This window comes from Apteryx mantelli, chromosome 34 (genome assembly GCF_036417845.1).
Source record: "Apteryx mantelli isolate bAptMan1 chromosome 34, bAptMan1.hap1, whole genome shotgun sequence".
Taxonomy (NCBI): Eukaryota; Metazoa; Chordata; class Aves; order Apterygiformes; family Apterygidae; genus Apteryx; species Apteryx mantelli.
In genome coordinates, this window is record NC_090011.1 from 405,299 (window position 1) to 413,143 (window position 7,845).

General features: G+C 57.2%; 1 long non-coding RNA gene across 1 annotated transcript; it reads right to left on the reverse strand.

Annotated features, from left to right (window-relative positions):
• Positions 1-479: 479 nt before the first annotated feature.
• LOC106482046 (uncharacterized) lies at positions 480-1,967 on the reverse strand. Its single transcript, XR_001292101.1, has 3 exons — positions 1,926-1,967; positions 1,125-1,211; positions 480-556 (listed from the first exon to the last, which is right to left on the reverse strand). It is a non-coding gene; the product is annotated as an uncharacterized lncRNA (long non-coding RNA).
• Between the last annotated feature and the right edge of the window lie 5,878 nt (positions 1,968-7,845).

Sequence of the window (7,845 nt, forward strand, 5' to 3'; positions counted from 1 at the left end):
ACTCTTCAGCCACCAGCGGTCCCCTACTGAAATCCTCTCAATACTTCCCAAGAAATGGCCCGCGGATGGAAGGGATGCCTGATGCAGGACCCTAGACACTCAAGCCTGTGGTGCTCCCAGGGGCACCACAGGTCCCCAGGAGCTCCCAGGTCCCCCTCCTGTCGCTGCCCTCCACCGGCTGTTGTACACACAGTCCCAACAGTACCCACAACCCCTTGAACTCCAGGTGAGCTTTTCCCAAGGTCGTTTCCATGCCACAAAGAATCAGACAAAACTGCACCCAGCCCCATGGCTTGCAGTCCCCAAGGCCTGGGATTCCCAGCACCTCCCGTGGGTCACAGCTACTTCATGGTCCCAGGCCATTGCTGCAGCCAGCGCACACTTACCCTTCCTGTGATACCCTGGCAGAGGCTGTTGCTTTGTCTTTCCTGGCAGGAGTGTTCCTTGCATCCCTCCCCCTCTTCTCCTTCCTCCTTGCCTCTTGATAGTGGCCACTCTCCTCTCTGCTGACGCAGGCCGGAGGATCGGGAGTAGCACGCCTAACATCAGCAAAGTCCTGCAAAGGAAGAGACAAGAGTGTACGAGCCAGTATGAAAAGAAGATCCAATGATCCTTCAAATTCTGGGTGGTTTTTGGTTGTTTTTTTTTTCTGGACAGACAGTCACCATTGACTACTTCTGGCGGAGACACGGTAGCAGTAGTGGGGGAAGCAGGAGCATCGTCTCAACTCACCCTCGGCATGAAATCAGAGTCTGGCCAAGGTCTCACCCCTCTGACCCCCTCTCTATCACTCTGACATCGCCCACCACACTATAAACTAGGCGTGGTAGTTTCCTTTGGCAGAGCAGGAACTTCCAAATGAAATCTGGCAGGGCAGACTCAATGGCCCGAAGGAGCTCTCCGACCTCCGGTTTTGCCCTGAGTCTCAATGCTCCCCACTCCACTTGCTGCTTCTCCAACCACAGACAGCCCAGCAGTGGAGACTCAATCGCAAGGTGTCTGTTCTTGGCTGGGAGACCCCTTTGCTGCTGCGGCCCAGCCTGTCCCACGCTTCTGGGGAATGGCTCCACACCTTGGACAAAGAAGGGTGGGAATTACAGTTTTCTGCACAGAAAGGGCCTTACCACATGCACTGGTCTTGGGAACTTGCAACTTTTCCCATCGTAGGCAAATGCTGCCTCTGGAGTCATTGGTCCTGCCGGCGGACTCCACTATTATGTAAAGCAAGGCAAAAAAAAAAAAAAAAAAGGTAACAGACTGTGTTTTGAACCATTGAAGCATGACCAGAGAAAGGGACACTGAGCAGCATGGGAAGTGTGAAGTTACTGTACAGGAAAGTCAACCGTCAGGTCTCATTTTCCAACCAAGTGAACCTTAAAGGCTCCATCTTTTACCCCTACAGACGAGAGAGAGAGAGAGAGAGAGAGAGAGAGAGAAGGATTCTTCTCATGTCTCCATGGTTGGGAGAAAGCTCTAAAACGGCAGTTAAAAAACTTGTCCTACAGCAAGATGCTGAAGTGTAAAAATAACACTACTGCTCATGCTCATGCAGGCAGAAGAAACACAAGGAGCCCTGGGGAGCTCTCCCCATGCCAGGGCTCTCCGTACAGCAGGCCAGGGCAGTCCGCCATGGGAGCGAGCTCGCGCTCAGGTTCCATTGCAGGCACCACAGAGAAAGGCTACCCTACGTCCCAGAGAGGCACCATCAGTGTATGCCCTCCCCACAGTGCGTTGCTACTTTTGTCCTCTGGCTTTTATTGAAAACTTCTCCCTGGTATGGCTGGGCAGGCAGGCATGAAAGACAGTCACCTGCCCGGCTATAGTTACGCGCACCAGTACTCCTGTGACACGGAGCCCTGCAAACCTCAGCTGCCGCGCGGGAGAGCAAGGGAGTGTTGCTGAGTGTCTGACAATGCTTCCCGTACCTGGGCCCTCTGCCGCTTCACTTTTTCCCTCCTGGCTTTCCGTTCTGCTGCTTCGGCCAGCTCTTTCTTCTGTGCCTTTTCAGCCCGGGATGCCGGGCGGTCTCCTCGGTGCCACTGCACAGATGGGTAGCGTACTTCCTGGGGGGACACACAAGTGCAACAGCAGGCCGTATTAGTCTCATCTGCCTTTGGGCAGAGGGGTAGCCCGAGCCTTTTTCTCGCAGTGTTTGCTCGTACAGGCAAACCTGAAAAGCCCTTCTGTGCTGGCGCATGGTCTCAAAGAGCCACGGTCTTAAAAGCACACTGCCCATCTTCCTCCGGAGGAAAGCCAAGCAGTTTACGTGTCTAAGAGAAATAGTGCCTACCTACAGCCCTCGTATAGGTGTCACAAGAGTATAGGCTTGACTGCTAGACCGTAGAAACATTTGGTTGCTTGCCTCTTTTAAAGGAAGAGCCAAAGGGAGGAACGGAACGTTCACATGCACACACATTAAGGGATCTTTTCAGAAGCCAAAACCACTGCCTTCTGCACAACCTGATTACATCAACCCAGATCAGGCACCTTGAATGCTCTCCGAGGTTGTTCAATGGGAGGAAGCTTGGCTGGAGGACTGGCTTGAAGAGGCCGTTCCTGCTTGTCTTCCTTCTTGGCAGAGCTGCCTGGACACCCTGGGAGCTGCCTACAAATACACAGCGGGTGAGTTGGCGTGAGCACCAGGGCAGCTGGCTCTCCGACCTGTGCTCACAAGCTGCACACCTGCTTTGGCAGCAGAAGGCAGCTTCCCAAGGGAGAACTAAGTGCTTCCTCTCAAGCGTGTTCACAACATCCTGGAGGGAGAGAAAAGCCCACGCTGTAACACTCAGGTGTGGCCCCAGGTTTCCTCGTGGAGGTTCAGGATGCCCTGGTCTAGGCCCTCTCTCGATGCAACAGGGAGAGGAACAGAGGCAGGAGCCGTGGCAGGGGCCTGGACATGCCAGGACCCCTCTTTCCTTCCCCTCGCCAGGCAGTTCTGCTGCCCGTAGGGAAGCGATTTGGAGAGTGGACCGTGAACCCCTCCTCCTCCTCCCCTGAAACCTCCCTAGACCCTCAGCCCTGCTCGCAGAAAACAGAAAGATCTGGCTCATTTGCATCTAAAGGGAACGAGAAAAAGCTCCGAAACTTCGGGAATCGTGAGATGCATTTCGTTCTCAGGCAGAGACGGAGGCAAGAGAGAAAGGAAGCCAAATGGCAAATCGCAGCCAAACCTGCTGCACAGCTGACATGCAGCAAGGAGGCTGGATTCATTGTGACGCACGTCGGTAACCTCTCAGCGTTAATACGGACTGCTTGTCCAAAGGAAAGCTCTCAGTGCCACAAGGACAGGAGCGCAGAGCCGCCCACATCCGTTTCTCCGAGACTCTCACCTGGCAGGAGATCCCTTTCCCTTTGCTTTCTTCCCCTCTTCTTCCTTCCTTACTTCTTTCTCATGTGCAGGCAATTTGTTGGGCAAAAGCCTGTCTTGAGTAAGGAGGCACGCTGGGCAAATCCTTCCTGTAAGTGTTGGCAAGAGAACTCATCAGAAGGACAGGAGGTCTCTGGCCCTTCCCAACACTGCATCTTGTCCAACTCTTCATTCCTGCCCTGCCACATCATTTCCCAGGGTATTGCTTTTCGACTGCTGGATCTTTGGCCTCTTCTGAGAAGTGGGCGTAGCTGGCAGAGATTTACCAAGACCCATAAACTGCATCCCAGGAGCTGCATACTCCCACGCCGCACATTGCGTTATAACCATAGCTCTAATCCCCTGGCAGGGAGGAGAAACCCATGTGGGTGCTCAGCTGTTGGCACTACCTGTTCTCTTCCTGGAAACAGCAAGCTCTTCTTCTGGCTTCTGCTCCGGGCCGGACTCTGCAGAGCCCTCGGAGGAATCCTCCAGCACTGGTCTCGGAGGTGCCACCTTCAGCTCTGCCCTGAAAGCCAGAAGACAACAGCAGCTGGAACACAGGGCACCACATTCCACACACACGCAGTCAGAAAGAAGCAAGTCAGAAACCAGCAGGCACCCCCTGGGAAGAGTTACTCCTGAAGAAGGTCAGGAGGAGACGAGCCCTGCCAAGACTGAGCTGCCAGGCATGAGCTGGGAAGCCGCCAGCATGGTGAGCCAAAGGCTGCAGAAGCAACGTTCTCACCTTGGGAGCTCCAGGACACCACCAGGAGGGCGCGCAGACTCAGCCCTCTCTCCCTCCAACAGGATTAAAGGCCTCATCCAGGGATTCTGCAACAGCGACAGAGACTCGTGAGGCGAGGCCAAGGAAATGATGTTGTGGCTCCAGCACCAAGCCTTTCTGCTGCTCAAACCGCAGGGCTGCCTTACACCTGCCAGGGGTATAAGGAGAGAGGGAGGAGACAGAGCTGCGAACCGGGGCTGTGCTGCAGCCCTCTAGCAAGCGTCGGGGCAAGTCGTTTAGCCCTCGCTGGGAACGCGGGCCTCGGCTCTGAATGATTTATGGGATGCCTGGAGCGCGTGCCTAGCCGCCGCCGCTGCACAGGTCGTGGCAGGCCAGGAGAAAGTAGTTCCCTAGTCCTCTGAGACCTTTGCCAAAGGACTCTCAGGAGCTCTGCAAAAATGATACACTTACACGGAGTAAATGACGCCTGAGGGATCCAGTTGCATCCAGCCAATAAATAAAGCCCTCATAAAATCTCATGGTGGCTTTCTTGCCTCTGATGAAAAGAATTCCAATGTCCTTGAGAACAAAGTCCACGTTATATCCCATGACGAGGCAGCGGAAGAGCAAAATGAGGGTCTCTTTGATACAAGCCTTTGCTTTGTCCAGGGAAATGGAGGACTCGAACCGCAAGCGAGCAAAGTTCATCTCATGAATTTCTGCCTCCCCTAGAGCAAAACAAAAGAGGAACGACGTCACCGATACAGCAGTAATGCGGTGGGGAAGGCGAAGGGGCAGCAGCTCCCGCGCCCTCAGCCAGTACATTGCTACAGAGCTGGCTCTTGCAGCTCTGTGGCACAACTCTTCCAAGGCGTGACACGAGCCCTCCTTGGGAGAAGTTCAAAGCACTCCGCAAAGAGAGCGCAAACCCTGCACAGAGACAGTGTATGGGGCCCACACGCAACGCGCGGAGACTTTCAGGGCCTTGGCCCTGCCGCGCCAGACAGGTGGAGTGAAAAAGCAAAATGGAGGCACTGCATAACAGCCCGGTACGTGATTCTGATGACCCCCGTCCCCCACTTGCCCCGGGACGCTCAGGCTGCAGCCACAAATGCCTCGGCTCTTGGTGGCAGAGCTCTGCCCCCTGGGCACCAGCCGGGGGCTCACCTCAACGAGGAGGTGGGGTCCCCGCAAAGGACAAAAGCCCCTCCAAACACACACCCCAGCTCTTGGTGCCCCACAGGCACCACCCCTGTCAGACTGCAGCCCCAGCACTTGCCGCACTGCCCAGGAATCACAGTAACCATGGCCACTGACAGGTTTTTGTACAATCGTGCAGCCCCACCTCTGTTCCCAGGCTGCCCACAGCTGACTTGGACCACCACGCTCAGCTGCAGTGCAGGAAGGCCAGACTCCCTCCCCAGAAACGGGTTGCAGGGGCAAGCAAGGGTTTTAATCTGTCTTCCTACCAGGCACGTGCATATCAGCGGGCTTCAGACAATGAACCTCTGCAACATGCTTGGAGAGCTGAAAGCCAGGCCTGCAAGTAACCAGCTGCTGATCGTTTGCTACAGGCACTTTGACTTTCACTGAATAGAAGGTGCCAAGTCCACGTATTCTGACAGACTGGAACCAGAAGAGAAAAGCAGCAGCAATGAGAAGCGTTGCTCAGAGGGAAGAAAGGAGTGATGCCTGGCCAGGGGATGCGGATGGTGCTTTGAGCCCTTCCCACTCCCAGGGCACCAAGGGGCAAGGTGGGGCACTGGGGAAGGCTTTGGAGAAGACCTGCAGCGCCTGGAATTTCCCCCGCCCGCCTCCTTGCCCGCTTAACAATGCTGGGTGAAGCACCAGGACAGCAAATGCCCTCAGCCAGAGAAGAGCCAAGGGGTTCCCACCCCCCGGGAGAAACCCTGACAAATGTCTCACCTGCTCTCTCCGCCCTGGCTGTGGGGAACAGAGAAAGCCCAGAGGGTGTGGAAACCTTTCTCAGACTTGAGCTGCACTTTCTGCTTGAGCTCAACGGCCAGAGAAGATGGTCAGGGCCCTGTTGGGGCACTGTAGAGGCTTCCGGGGCAGAGGGACTGGTGCTCAACTTTCCATGGAAGGGAAGAACAGTTGCCCTTGCTGGCACAGGGTGTCAGGCCTATGGAAACCCTTAGGGGATGAGGGCAGGAACACGATGCAGGCCCCACCTTTTTCTTCAGGAACTCCCCTTTAATGTAATCAGACACACCGCCCCAAACAGCAGCGATCTCTGCAGAGCAAGAGACACACCTGTCACGCTCGCAGCAACATAAACTTTGGCTAATGCAACATACGGCATGCACGTTGGGCGGAGCGATCCCCCGTGCATGCGGTGCCGTAATAAAGAGAATGCCTGCTTCTTAATACTGCATTGGTGTTAAGGAGTTTTACTCCCCATTTCGGTGACAAAGGGGTGTCCACCACCCTGGGATTCCTACAGCCTGTGGCACAGCCCCAGGCTCCTGGGTTCCCCAGGGCCTGCCAGGGTGACCACGTCCCTGCGATGTCTGGGGTCGCTAGGGACCCTCAGGACCCTCGCGGACGCCTGGGTCCCCTGTCTCAGCAGAGAGTGCAGGGTGTCTCCCCGGGGAGGAGGACGGCTCATATCTCCTCGCTCTGGGAGGAAGCCGGGACTGGGGGTCCTTGCGTTCCCTGGGGTGTGGGGGTGAATATCTGGGGGGTGTTTGGGCTTGCTAGAGCATCTGTCAAGGTTCGAAAAGGGTTGTATTTGGCCAGGGCGGGGAGTCTTTGGCTTGCTTGGCTTTCACTGGGGATGTCTGGGGCTCCCTGGAGGGGCCTGGGGGAATCCCTGGCAGTTTTGCAGAGTTTGGTGCCTACGTGGGGGGAGCAGTGAGGGTGTTGGGGAGCCTGAGGGGGTTTCTCAGGTCCCATGGGGTGACGGGGGCTTCCTGGGGATGTGTGGGGTCCCGGAGGGTCTCTGGCCCCAAACGCCCACGGCCCCTTCAGCCCGGCCCCCTGCCTCGGCCCGCCCTGTCCCCAGCCCTCTACCTGCCTCTCAGCAGCCGCCGGGTGCCAACAACATGGCGGCTCTGCCCTGGGCTGGGCCGTCCCCATGGTGACAGGGGCGGGGCTGTCTCCACCCAATGGGGTGGGGGCATTGGCCGCCATCTTAGGGGAGGGCGGCCGGCGGCTTTCCCTACTGTGGGAGGCCGGTGGTGGCAGCCATGTGGCGTGAGGGCAGCACCGCCCGCCCTGGGAGGTTGACGCCATCTTAGCACCGCCCTGCCGCAGCCCCCTCTGCCCCTCCCCACCGGGCGCAGGGAATGGCCCCGGGTGTCCTGCCCGCCGGCAGGCCTGGGCTGTCAGGTGCTTTGTGTCAGAAAGGGAAAGAGGATGCTGGACCCTCAGGTTGCTTGGCCAAGGGGGTGACTTTTGGGACAGGGAGTGCCTTGCCAGCTCTCAGGAAGGGCAGGCTGCAGTTGCGTTCCACAGGCGCCGCGAGGTTCCCCCCAGGTGCATCTGCATCTGGGGCAAGTCCTGGGGTGCCTGCATGCCCAGGAGGTTCCCCAGGAGAAACTGCATCTCCTTGGTGATGGAAAGCCCACCTTGCTGCTCTCCCCACTCTCCTTAGGGTATGCCAGAGGCTCTGAGGGGCCATGCACCCAGGGTGCAGGCCTCCGCTGGGGGGGTGGTGGGTGTTTGGTGCCACAGCGGGCCGGGTGGGGGTGTGTCCTTGTGCACCCATCCCTGATCTCCTGGTGCCAGAGGGATGGGTGCCTCTGCCGGG